Consider the following 14,241-nt stretch of genomic DNA (forward strand, 5'->3'; position numbering starts at 1 on the left):
AATCCGTTGGTGACTTGAGCTGCCAAGCCTCATTCCCGCACATGCTGCTATTTAAACCCCCAGATTGCTCTGGGGAAGTGGGGTGGAGCATGGTGTCGCGCTTTGTTCGGGGCCCCTAGGTCAGGGTTAGCACAGCATTAGCCAGCTCTAAAGACTAAAGCAGAACTGTGTGTGGTTGTGGTGTTTGGTCTGCTCATTCTGAGATTAGAGCAGCAGCTCGGCAGAGGATTGGGTAATGACACGTCTACCACTCTTGAGTCCTTCGACTGTCTGGGACTGCAATGCGCAAGCATGCGCGCGCACACACACACACACACACACACACACACATACACACACACACACACACACACACACACACACACACACACACACACACACACACACACACACATAATCATAGCACATCTTCTACCACCAGAGTAAATATGACCATGAAGAATCACAAAGACAGGCTAACATTGTAGTAAAAGGAACAACATAACATTTGTGATCTCTGCCAAATGAAAGTCGGGCACCTAAACACAACCAGACGTACAAAGTGAAGTGACCCTTGTACAGGAGAGCACACACAAACACACAAAGAAAACCAATCCTGCTAGTTGCTGTGCAGACTGATAAGATAGATCATTTTTGTTTAGTGGGTTGGTGCTCCTGGCAGTGTATGATCCTCCGTGTGAGGGCTGCAAAAGTTTGTGCAACGCACTCTCAGTGGGCCTGGATGGCAGCCAGCATCGGTGCTGCATGTAGCCCATGGACCGTATAAAAATATGGTGTAGCCGAAGTGTGCGGACAAGAGGCGAAAAATGATATCAAAAATCTTGTATACACAACCTTCCAGTCACTGTTAACGTGTATTACAGAAAGACTAATAAAGAAGTAGAACACAGGAGGGAAATGTGTGATCGCCAATAAAATGTTACCATAAGTAACTTCACGGTGCCATGGCTAAAGTTATGTAAAGAAAATAATATGCAATGCGTTAAAGGGGGCTGTAAGCGAATTTGTAGAAAGATTTTTCAGACTGACGCACCTACCCCGAGGCCAAAGCCCCTGCGTCGTAGCATCTATCGCTCGCACGTCTCTTAAGGTGTCTGGGAGCGATGTTCACACACTGCACACATAGCGTGGCCCGCACCATTTGTTTTGTTTTCAATTTACAGAGCCAGGGCTGTGTTTTCAGTGCACATACAGGACAAAAAGTGTATTGGATTCAAATTGCTTACAGCCACCTCAATTTCAGGCATTTGATCCCCATCGCCTTGTATTCTATCACTTTTATATCTGCATATTTACTGCACTTAACAGTGGACAGGAAAGCATATTGGTTGTTAGTTGTCAGTTTTATAGGTCTAATTCCAAATCTGATCCTTTCCCCTCAAAAATCACAGCAGAAACGCCACATAGGTATCATACAGTATCACAGAGTCCTGGTCCTTTTTCTGAATTCCAGACATGGATTTGCTTCACATGACAATGGAAGTGAAAAAAGCTTTCAAAGCAGCTCGATCGGGCTCTGACCCTGTCAGAGGACTTTTCACAATTCGTCAGTAATTTATGAAAAAAGTCCTGTTGAGTGCTCGTTACAACATTTTGTCCTATATGAGTCAACAGCATGTTTATGAAGCTTCAGTCCAAACCTAAGAGCCGGGAACTGAGCCGAGATCTATCAGAGAGCAGAGGGGGGGGGGGGTATACACCTCTGCAGTTCCCTGACCTACCTCCATGCCGCTGACTTCCACTGTTTGCCCACTCTGTTAACTATTAGCAAAAAGCTGTGTACCTTGGCTGGAGCCCAACACTCTTACACATACTGTGGCCCATTATCAAAGGAGACCTGCACTACAAGCCCTGGAGTCCTTCCAAAAAGGCCACAGCCACAGTTTCTGCTTCAAAACCTATCCCAGCTCTGCAGCACTATCTCAGCACTCCCTCCTGCTTTGTCGCCTCCTCTCTCTCTCTCCCTCCCTCCCTCCCTCCCTCCCTCTCTCTCGCCCCTCTTCACATTCTCTCTCTCTATGTCCTAATCCCCATGCTTGAACATGCACATGTTGGTTAAACTCTCCTTGGCAGGTTCCTCACCCACTCACACTTGTTTTCATGATCCTTTTCATGTTTGGATTAATTTTCTTTGGTGTGGTCACAGTATAAAACACTGAAAGAGCAAAAAAAACATGGTTTCACCTCAAACCACTGTTTTTAGGATTTAAATGAGCTATTAATGATACATATAGAGTTATAACAGCCACAATGAGTCTTCTTTCATTCTTCTCTTTCCAGAGTTGGAAACTCAACATCTCACACAGGAGAGGCTTTTGGCTGTTGTAACAAATATGGCTGCAGCTGGTGATTGTTGTTATTTTGGATTTATCTGGCAATTATTTTGTCGATTAACCAGTCAAATCTTTTCTATACAATCCAAGAATTAACCATTACAATTTCACAGAGCAGACATTAATGGATTCTGAATGATTTTTGTTTCTTTGTTCAAAAGCAAGTTACAAAGTGCTTCAAAATACTTTAACCTGACTGATATTTAGTATAATGATCAACTAATCGATTGTATTGAGAGTTTGTCAAACCTGCAAGAGGTTCTTTTTTTTCTTCTTCTTTCCAATTCCTCAACTGAGAAAATGGTTACACAAGATTTGTGTGTCAATTGTGAAGTCAGAGGTAGCGTTAAATAAACCAAAAATGTTATCAGATTAATAACAGTGTTAATGTTCCTACTCTCTGAGAGAGAGAGGATGTAATTGCTCTTTTGTTGCCAGTTATATCACATTATAAAAGCACCATCCCTGATCTAAAATGGAAAAGCATTAGCTCACCTCCTAAAAACAAAACACAAGACTGGAAGCTGCAAGTGACAGAAATTGTTATTTCTTGAAAAGAAATTACAATTTTGTGCATGTTTAACTAATTATGTTATCCCATTATTCTGAGATAAGAAATCAATTGTATTCCAATCTTGAAATATCAAACATTAATATCTTATGATGATCATGACTTCATCATCTCGTTATCACAAGATGACAATTATCATGGTTGGGCAAGGTCCAGTCCCACTGCCCAATTGACTTTGAAAGAATCTATCCGCGAGGGAAGTAGACAGGAGAGAGCAACGCTGATTGACTAATCAAATCTTATATCAATCAGTTTATTGACTCAAAAGTCAAATGACCAAAAAGTGAGCAGTACACATCCAATCGATTGGGCACTGGCAAAGCCACGAATTTGCACAAGGTAGAGAGATATTTTTAGACAAGAAGATATGCTTTAAGTTGAGATTTCATCATTATTACAACCCCAAAGCACAACCAAATCAATGCTGGCAGGTAAAGAGTCTTTACTGTAATGTTCAAAACAAGGCAAACAAGTCAGGCAGGCAGTGGTACAAAGGGGTGGCAGGAAGGCAAACAGTTTGGAACAGGAATAAGGTAGATAAGCAAACTAAGAGCCTGGTAATGAACACAACGACAATCTGACAACTGGTGTGTGTAAACGTGGAGGTACATATACTGTACAGAGGGGACGAGTTGGCAACTGGGAACAGGTGTATGCAGGGGCGGAGTGGCCTGCAGGTGGGAAACAGGGCCGAGGGAAGTGGCTGATTCTGACCGTCAGTGACGATGAAAATACAGAACTGGCCCGAAAAACTGGATAGAATGCGCGAACCGTGAAAAAGAATCTGCTTTTGGACTCAGAAAGTCAATTCTTGCGTGGCAAGTACCACGAGTAAACACAACCCGTGAATATTAAACCCTTCTCTTTCGGACGCTAATGTCAGAGAGACTCTCAGCGCTAACCCGCTTTCGTGCAAATATCTCACTCGAGTTCAAATATATCAGAGAGAGAGAGTGAACCAAAGCGTTTGCATCGTTCGCACCATTTGCATCGCCCGTTTTACTTTTCCCCTTTGGTGAGAACACACCATTAGATTGATTGCATCAAGTTTTAGTAGAAAAGTCTTAACAAACAGTACTGAAAATTTCAAGTTTTACAATGTAAAATTTGTCTCACTGATATCTCTGCCATCGTGTCACAAGTGACACATTTTGGTTGTAACTAATCAGTAATGTTGGGCGCGTGAACCAAATACCGTCAAACAGATTTAGGCAAAGTCCACACCACGATGTTTCAGTTGTAATAAGTCTGCTATCCACATGACTCCGGAGAACTTTGGAAAAGCTGTTGGTCCTGTTTTAGTTTGAAATCTCGAGAAACTGAGACAGAAACAGACATTCGGAGACACAATTTGCAGTCGCCGGCATTCACTTCCTGAATGCAAAGTGTTGCTAACACTTACTGTAACATATCCACCTCGTCATTGGCGGAAATGATTGCTAGTATTTTCTGGAACTAAGCAATCAACTGCAAACATTCAATCTACTTCCTGTACATTGGGCATGCACATGCCCAATGTACTTGAATGATCATGTCTGTGTTTTCAGGTTCATGGAAGGAGATTATTTCTGATACAGGGATAAAATGCCCATTTGAACATTACAATATAATGTATTTGCTAGGCCCCCTGGAGGTTGCTACTCATATGTGGCTGCCATATTGTTCATTTAATGTGCATAAAAGCTGTGCATTTGAAAGAACACTGACATTATTCCCAATATATTCTGCACAATTTTATTAGAATTTTTTAGGATCTTCTAAAAAAAGAAAGAAAAGGAACACTGTGAATATGTGTCCATTATAATGTATTATGTTGCTTATTTCATCAGGTGGTGCCACATTATACCTGAACACGGTGTTCATCCATATTATGCTGAATGTCTGTGCCCATGGCACTCTTGATGATATATAAACATAATCATACTTTGAATTGTGGAACGTTGAATCTGATTCTTTATAATTGATATGTAAATTAAAACTCTTTGAAGTGTGTGTGCGTGCTTGCATGTGTGTGTGTGTGTGGCACAGGCTGTATCTAAAATTGTAATGTCAGATCTCCTCGGGCTGTACTGTACGCCGCTCTGTTCTGTTCTGTTGGAGCCTGCTAAAGTGGAGAGATAACTCCCCTTCCCTCTCCCAAGCTCACTTCCTCTCCCCAGCAGAAAGTCCTGGCCTTGTTCACCCTGACAAAACACCGGAGACAAGTAGCTTCCCATCTGAGCCTTACCTCTGCAGCTTTTAATTGACTGCTCTGTCATCCCTGCCATTTATTTGATGGGGCAACAATCGTCAGGCACACAGTTGCACATACTGTCTTTTTTTAATCCTTGACCTGAAGAAATAAGTTTATTCATAATGGATCACCTGAAGTTCTCCAGCATCTCTCCTGGTTTCATGGAGCGGCAACTCTAGTTTGATGAAATTTTTTTCTTTCACAAAGCACAAAATATTACACCAGAAGCGGATGATGGGATGATATGATAGTTATTGAGACACTTCATTTATGGTCACACTAGTAAGCCTTATGATCGTGCTTGAAGAAATTAAATTATTAAGCTTCATCCAAGCTGGAAGTTATGAGAGGTGTACAGATTTTACGGGTGTCGACTGCAGTTAAATGACCTGCTGGTTTGTTTTCTTTCTGGCTATGATGCATAGCTCTTTTGTAGTTTGTTATATAACAGTTCACATCCAGCACTGTGGCAAGTGTCGGTTGCATGAGACCTTTGCTGAAGGGCTGGTAGGTGGTGAGCCAGCTTTGACTTTCAGAGGGCCGGCGTCATTTAACTGGTGTTTGGTTGGTGCCCAGAGGACAAAAAGTGGCAGCACTTTACAGCTGGGTATTACTAAAGACTTCATAATAGAATATGCACAATGATGCATATAGGCCCCGGTATGGTTAAATTACAACTCCCCAGTTAAATGTCAGCCGTTGTCAGTACGTAATTATGTGTAAAATATATAGTTACTCACCACCTCCCTGTACACAGTCAGTGCTTTATACAGTCTAATTAGGCACAACTAGAAAATTGGTGACTAGTAAGATCTCAAACACACACACGCACACACACACACACAAACACACCACCCACACACTTCCACTACACAAACACACTGACATAATATGCCCTGGAGCGACCCAGTGTTTCCAGGCTGCATGGCAAGAAGGGAGGAGAGAGGGCAGTACCCATCAGAGGGTTTCTCCTCCACGCCTACGACGCCTTTTGTTTTCTGGCATAATGATTTTCTTTTGGGTGCCTTTCAGGGCATTGAAAGCAGATCTGTCCAGGGCTTCTCCATTACATAGCCGTCTGATAGGGAGCAATAGATAAGTCCCCCCTGTATAATAAATGTCTCATATTTGGTCTTCACAGGTGGGAGCGATCTCACAACACTGTAGCCAGGGTGCCTCTCGTGGGACAGCTTGCACAAACACCTGCTCTTTAGGAGTTTCACGCACACTGTGTCCCACGTACGCAGTTTCACAAAAACACACACCTACACCTTTGCTTCCTTAGACTCTGCACTGTTGGTGCGTGGGAAGGTGAAAGGTTAACTTATCCAACCTTTCAGGAAGTTTTATGGTGCAAATCGTAAACGAGTTTACCCCCTAACACAGAGACCGCTCTCTACGTGCCTCACCTCCCATGCGGCGTACAAGAGAGAGTCGCTCAGAAGGTTCAAAAGTTCAGATTCAGAGCCGGGCAATCATTGACACAGAAAGGCAACACCATTTTAACGGAAGGAATTGTGCCGGGCAAATCAAAGGGAACACAAGAAGGGCTGGCTCCACAATAGACAGGAGATCATAAATACAGTGGAAAGCAAATAGTGGAGGCAGAATGTCAGGCCGCCTTGTTAGCAGGTATAGTATTGCAAGGCTGTGGTCTGAGTGGGAGGCATTGGAGACATGGGAGGCAACCATAGCTGTGAGTTATGTTTCCCTAGCTGCATGGTTATGCAACACTTGTTCCCTCCTTAGCATTCACCAACAGTCAAAGCTGTGGCCTGTCAATCATTTTTTCAGGGTGACATTTTCCTTGTCGACCATTGGCCTCATGGGGCAGGGGTGTGTGCCACTGGACAGCCCCCAGCAAGCTCTCCCTTTCAGCCCCACCTACTGCTTGGGTTAACTCTTGGACACTTGGTGCCCTGGTATCATGGAAATACGGCTTTTCTGCTGTGCCTGTTTCCCTGCCTGTGTCCGAGTCTGAGAGAAATGAGAGAAATATACATTTGAATGTAGTGAATGATGGAAATGGGGTTTACAGCAGTGGCTCTGTACGAGCGTTGATGTATCCTTCTGTACGGCCTGTTGAAGCTACAGATTATACTGCCAAAATAGTGTAACATAATCAAATACATTATTTCATTATTGTTTATGAATTGCATAATTGCAGGATAACAGCCCTTTGATAACTGTACTCGAGTTATGGCTTGGAAACGTTGCTATTCACATGGCTTATCTAATGCAAATAGATGAAATGTTGTTTACATCAGCTTTTTAAAAAAAACCCACAGTCAGTTTGTTTTTCCAGCAGTGGAAATAGTCCGCAATGTCATCGTTTAAAAAAAAGAGAGAAAAGAGACAAATTTCATTGGTATTTAGGTATGATTTATATATGGCACTCTACTATATACAGAAGTTTCAGCTCACAGAAGAATAAGCAGAGCAAAGTTAACTGAGGAGCTGACCCCAGACCTGTGTTGTTTGTTGCCACTGTTTGTATCCAGTAGCAATGGAAACAGGCATTTCCCCCATCTTTATCTGCCTCTGTTTCCTCCGCCACTCAGATTCACATTCATTGTAACCTGCACGCTTCACTCTGTCATCGTCTACCCGCTTCCTTTGCCCCTTATATTTTTAGATTTCTTATCTGATACTGTCATGGCGATGTAGAATAAACAAACCATTTTGATAGCTGCAGGTTTCTCAGTTGGAACCTGTCTCTGGGTCCTTTGATCAGAGAGGCCTTTTATTTTGCCAAGAAGCTTGAAAAGCTGGGAGGGGGCTGGAACGACAAGGAAGCAGCCTACACAATATCTGATAATGGTCTGACCTGATAGATGTGTGATGTTGGGGAAATTAAATAGAGAATCAGGTTTTTCAAAATGACAGCGACAACGGCCATTACAGAAAAAAAAAATCATCCTCACCATGTCACTTTAACATTAAATTTGACAAAATATCTCTAACTCCCCCATCCGTGCCATTTTTTCATAGTAGAGCTGTGTGCGGTGCTCTTTGCCCTGCTGTGGCTCTCTTTCACTCTCACATCACATCTGTCACATTTAGACTTTTAGTTTTTACCATCCTTGGCCGGCAAACAGAACTCGGCGTGTCACCCTTTCACCTGTCTTTCGGCAGCACATGTGAGCGTGTGTCCAGATGCTGCCACCTTCATCAGACAAAGCTTTCACATTGCACCATTGACGTCGTCAGTTTCCCTTTTGACATTCGGGTCAAATCCATAATATTGCCAAATAGGCATTGTCACCAAGTCCTCTGCCTTGACGGTCAACTCTCTTCTCGTCATGTTACAAATTACATTTTTCTTTTAACTTCTAACTTACCTTGTTACTCATTGACATGTGAGACATGTTGTGACTTAACCAAAGTAAATGAGTTTTGGTTGGAGAATATATCAGATAAATCACAGTGCTATTGTGGGATGGGGGGATGGTTGCAGTGATGTCGTAGGTGTGTGTATGTGTGTTCACGATTGTGTTTATGTAGATGTTTGTGACAAAATGTGCGTGTGAAGCCGTGCATGAGCCTCTACAAAGTGACATCACTGCTCATTGGCCCCTTTGTGGGGGTAAGGTTGTGGAGCAGTGATGCCTGCTACAGAGGGGGGAGTGTGGGAACCAACTGGCTGGTGCACAGAGCATGGGGGGTGGGGGCAAAAGATGAGGTAAATGTTCTGGAGTCCAACAATCGGCATGTTGATGTCTTCACTGGGTGGCCTAGTTCTGTGGGGGGCGACAGGATGAAGCAGGTTGCTCTTGGGTCTCGCGGCGCGAAGGGAGCTATGGACAGGGATACACGGCACCCTCCTGCTGGATGATGGATGAGCTGTGCTCGCTGCTAAAAATAACAAGATGGAGTCATTCCACGGGGTGTCAAAATGTGTACCTCACTCAATACTGAATCCATCAACATGTAGCACGTGGAAGGAACTGAGCGGTCGTTGTGCGTGTTTTTCATTCAATAATTCTATTTTTGAAATAATGCAGGCAGTTAATGAAAGCATTTAAATTTAAACTTATTTTGACGTAGTCCTTAGACCTGGGGTTCAATCCTGGCAGTTGTGCATGTGCAGGCGGGAAGCTGGAGAGGCAATATATAATAAGCAAGGCAACGCGTGAACCTCCTTCATGTCACTGAGGTAGCACATATCTGATGTCTTACCAGTGACAATGCAGAGCATATGGATTCAGAAGGTCCAAACTGTTGGGAAAAAGGTGCAACGGTGTGAAAAAATCTGAAAAAGCATATTACATTTGATTTGATACACTTCTTTAATATTAATGAGAAGATGTTGGCCTTTCATTCAACATTTTATTTCGGGTGTATTCCTTTTATTTTTTGATGGCATGGGCTCCCCATGTCATCGCTTTCTGTGTCCATTAAAGCATTGATCATCTCCTCCGTCTGGACAGTATAAAACACCCACCTCTCATCCAGGCAACTCTATTCCCCTGCATATATTTACATATTCATATACAGTTGGAACAATTGCAAGCCCCTGCCACCACTGCCGCCCCACTTTGGAGGGAAATCTTAACTTCCAGCACACAAATCCTGTCAATGAAAAGCCAGCTGTTCCCCGCCCTGTACCGGCCTGCCCAGGCCTTTGTTAGATGCTCGCCTCGATGTTCGAAGCCCCCCCGCCCCACACACACACACACACAACCAAATCTCACGCACACACACACGCACACGCACACACACATCCCAGGCTCGTGTGAAAGCACAAAATGCCTTTACCAGCAGGCTTCAGGTTACGTCGGCACAGCACCAAGCTATGTGCCCGCTGAGGATGTTTTGAGACGCTCCTGCTACATGCTATCCGCACTCCCTGCATTGCACTGTCGCCTGCACTCTGTCCTTCGCACACACTGTGTGCACACACAGTTCCCAAGGCCCGTGGTTGTCAGAGCGCAATTCTGTAAAACTTAACCATATGACAGAAATAGAAGGCTGCAGTCTTTAATGTCAGAGAAAACACAGGCTGTTGGTGGGACCCCTCGGAATAATATAAAGGCTCATGTGGCCGGCTCATATGTTACAGTTACAGTCTCTTCTCTCACTGTGAGACGAGTGACTGCTTTGAAGCCGTGGCTAATCAAACATGATTTGGAGGAATGTTACTGTGCAGAATAACAGCCTAAAGAAAACAAAATATAATTACAGCTGATGTTAACCGTGTTGTTCACTCTCATTTTCAGTCTGACAGCCTAACCCACAACCACACTGAAACAGCAGTCTTTGTATTTTGTTTTTTTTGTATTGCTTTTCAGCTATGGTAACATCATGGATAAATACTTAGATACTCACATACAATTAAACAATAAAAACTTACCTATACGCTATACCTGATAAATATTTGTTTGTTAGCTTTGGCACTTCGCTTCACACAGTCGCTAGACAGCAGACCGTTTTATTATATTGTTTTTTTCAAAAATGTTATATTTGAGCGTTTGATAGTTTGGGATATAAATCTACAAAAGACATGTGTTCCAAAGTTATCAATGTTTTGACAAGCATTTTGATATCACACTGTTGAGGCGGTGTTTATGAGAGGAGAGATTGGTTTCATTTCTGCACATGGGAGGCGTGCTCTACATAGCCCGGGGATACAAATCCAGATATCTTTTGCATCTGATATCAGCTCATGTTAGTTCTTATGTCTTGTCTATCACAGGCTGCATTTCGGTCCTTCCTTCTTGCAGAAACACACTTGGTGTTTGAAGACTAATAACTTCACGAGTGAATATTGTTTAATACCCGTTTGTTGATAAATTTTTCCATTCACTTGTCTCTTCCCGCGGGTCTTTGTCAGAGTCGGGCTAGCTTTAATGAGTGGACTTCATTGTTATTTGGGCTGGCCGCCTGCTTGCAGCTGTGGATAAAACTATCTGGTGTATTTGGCATGACGCCCGTCTTTGGACTGGGATTGTAACAGGAGGAGGAGGAGGCAGGGGCCAGCACATTGGATGTGCATGATGTGGACTGATGGACAGCAGACAGCTTGCCATGTCTCCACAAAAACAAGAGTGCCCTCCTGATCTGCATGGATGGGAATCCATGGAAACCAATTGCTTGAAAGACAGGGAGTTACATCAAAAATGAAAGTAACTCTGTTAAAATATTTCAGTCATTTGATGTTAGTAGCTCTTCCACATTTTTTGTGGACATTTTGTCCGTGATGATTTTGTCCGTGATGATTTTGTCCATGATGATTTGCTTGTTTCCATGGCCCATATAATCTTCTTCTTCAGTCCCCATATGTGACAACATCAAACTGCAGTGTAAACTCTACCTTAACCTGTGGGTTCCACTGTCCCCGCAGTCATTATCGTGTCCCAGCACATGCCCCGAGAGTCATAACACTAAGATCTCTTATCATTTAAAGCCCCTGTTGCATTTTAATGCATTTTTATACATAAACTATCTCTGACATCATCTGAGGGTTCCACAGTCTTCATCTTTCAGGTAAATCTGAAGCTTAGCCGGATGAAGGTGATGTCTTGGAAGTTACACTTTGCCCAAATCAGATTATACGTAATGTGTGAAGTCATCTACAGAGTCTTTTGTTGGGCTCCGTTGAGCTCTCTGAGGAGCATTGTTAGACCTCGGGGACAACCTCCACCCCTCTTGAGTTACATTTTTCTGGAATTTAATCCAATAGAGTCATACTGTATTTTCAAACAAGAGATTTGACAGTAACTGACCAAAAACAGCTTTTATATGGCGAAACTCCATCATGAGGCCTGTTGAAACATTCATCTATTTCTTTTTATGACTTAAACCAGAGGTGCTTTATTGTTCAGGGCCATATAACTGATTATTAAAACATAACAGCCATTATCTCAGAGAATCTAAAACATTTGTTATTACAATTTCGTGCAAAACTGGACGCTTGTGTCACTATTCTGTAAAAAAAAATGTTCCTGCTCATGGAGTTGGAGATGGATTGAGTGTTGGTGTGTTTGTGTTTGTGTTTGTGTGTGTGTGTGTGTGTCTGTGTCTGTGTGTGTGTGTGTGTGTTGTGTGTGTGTGTGTGTTAGGAGAGTCTTAAAATTCCAATAGCAGGGGAGTTTATTATTTGTCCCAAAACAGAGTACAGGATGTACAGTAAGTTGTTTTTAAAAGACGAAAATTTGAACACTTTGAGAAGTAATTGTTGAGTCATTGGTATTTACCAGCATTGATATTGTTTTGTTGTTTTTGAAAATTGTAAAATTTACTTTTTTTTGTCATTTCTTCTTTACTGTCAAATACTTATAGTATAGTTTTTATATAGGGATGGGCATCATAAATTCCAGCAAGTCTTCAGATCGTCATCATGCTCAGTTGTCTGGCTCCAGGAGGAGATTTGACCATGCGACCTGTCTTTTGTGTGGCTCGTGTACAGCATATTGTGTCTATGCAGTTTTTTGTACTGCTCTGATCAGCAGGAGAGTGGGTTACTGTGAGTAGCCAGAGTGGAAATAAAGGATCAGAGTGAAAGAGCACAGATTACATATTCATCTGGCCCATTTAGAGGAAGTGAAGCCTACAGAGATGCCTGTTGAAGCACACTGACAAATCCAAGATTGCTCACAGGTGCAACTGTGACACACACACACACACACACACACACACACATATACACTTCCATCTTCACCCCTAATCTCATTCTCCTGTTCTCCATATCTTGGTCTTTTTCCCTTCCCGTCTCTGTGTCAGACGCTTGTGTTTCGCCACCTTCAGCTTGGTGTGTTTTATCGTTGGCCCTCATCTCCCTGGTCTTGGCGCGTTTCTGCATGTACAGTATTTGTCTCTTATCGGCAATCGGCCTTATCAGTCCCCTTTTATGCGCAGGTTGGTTTTTTTTTCTTTCATTTTTTACCCTCGTCCATCGTCGGCATGCTTTTATTTTTTCCACAGCTCCTCATAATAAAGTCCTTCATAGAGAGAAGGTTCTGCTCCAAAGATTAGTGACGTTTCTCTGCTCACTGAGAGATGAGACGCTTTGAAACCGAAGGGGCACAATGAGGACAGTGATGCCAAGAGTTACAGATATAAAGTGGACAGATATTTCTTTGCTTTGTACTTTTATGCACTTGCACAAAAACACCTGCAATAATACAGTCCTGTAACATTTTTACTTATGTATAATAAGTTAAATTAATCAAAGTTGTGCTGAAATAAACAGCATGAATCATAGCTTTTCTGTAATGCTTTCTTATTGTGCATTGTATTGTATTGAGAGACAAGTTATAGCAGGGAGTTTTGCATCAATACTCCACTGAATTGATTTGCACTCCTATATCATTGTCAGACTGATGGTGGAAAGCCATTTTTTAAATTACCACGCATGTTCCTCCCTTGCCAAAACCGGGTGCCTGCAATACCCACAGTGCAACTCGACCGCTGACAATTGGGTCATATATTCTGATATGTTATGCTTGTAGCACCTAACGTAGCCTCGGGCTGCTGGCGTCGAGCAGAGATGAAGAGCAGATTATCGAGGTCTAGTAAGGTCACTGCTTTCTACCCTCTGAGATTTATTTTCATTTTCAAACTTGCAGTCTTCGGACCTCACTGACAGTGACTCAAGTGATGTCACTTGAGGCAACTTAACTTTATACAGCTCCCTCTGGAACCACAAAAGGCTTTATGCAACTCTATCACAGTCGTGCTCCCCAACACCAACCAGACTTTGATGTGTTCAATCACTGGAGTTCCCCTTCCCCTTGTTTTTGCACAAAATGTAATTCTTAATGAGGATGTTATTTATCTAAGTATATAGATCAAAGTGGGTTTTGTTGGGTTGCACTTCGTTTGAGAAAGTTTGGTGGCTCAGGAGTTGGCTTGAAAATCTTACTGAAAGTTACTTCAGTGATATAAATTATTATTTTTTTCTGCATACTTTTTCTCTACATCATTTCCTTTTTCTTTCATGATAAACTGAGATCAGCTTGAAGAGATCTCTTTTGTGAGACATCTACAAACAACTCAAATGACACAGACATGTGTGTTCACACTGCTTCAACATATTGTGTGTACTGTAACACTCTGACACTAAACCGTTCCCTTCACAGAGAATACTGTTCGTCTCTCACAAC

General features: G+C 42.5%; 1 protein-coding gene across 3 annotated transcripts in view; it reads left to right on the forward strand.

Moving 5' to 3' along the window:
- Positions 1 to 14,241, forward strand: part of LOC118300548 (E3 ubiquitin-protein ligase RNF43) — an 84,577-nt gene that overhangs the window by 20,515 nt on the left and 49,821 nt on the right. The gene's annotated exons all lie outside the window — the stretch shown is intronic.

Source organism: Scophthalmus maximus, chromosome 2 (assembly GCF_022379125.1).
Source record: "Scophthalmus maximus strain ysfricsl-2021 chromosome 2, ASM2237912v1, whole genome shotgun sequence".
Classification (NCBI taxonomy): domain Eukaryota; kingdom Metazoa; phylum Chordata; class Actinopteri; order Pleuronectiformes; family Scophthalmidae; genus Scophthalmus; species Scophthalmus maximus.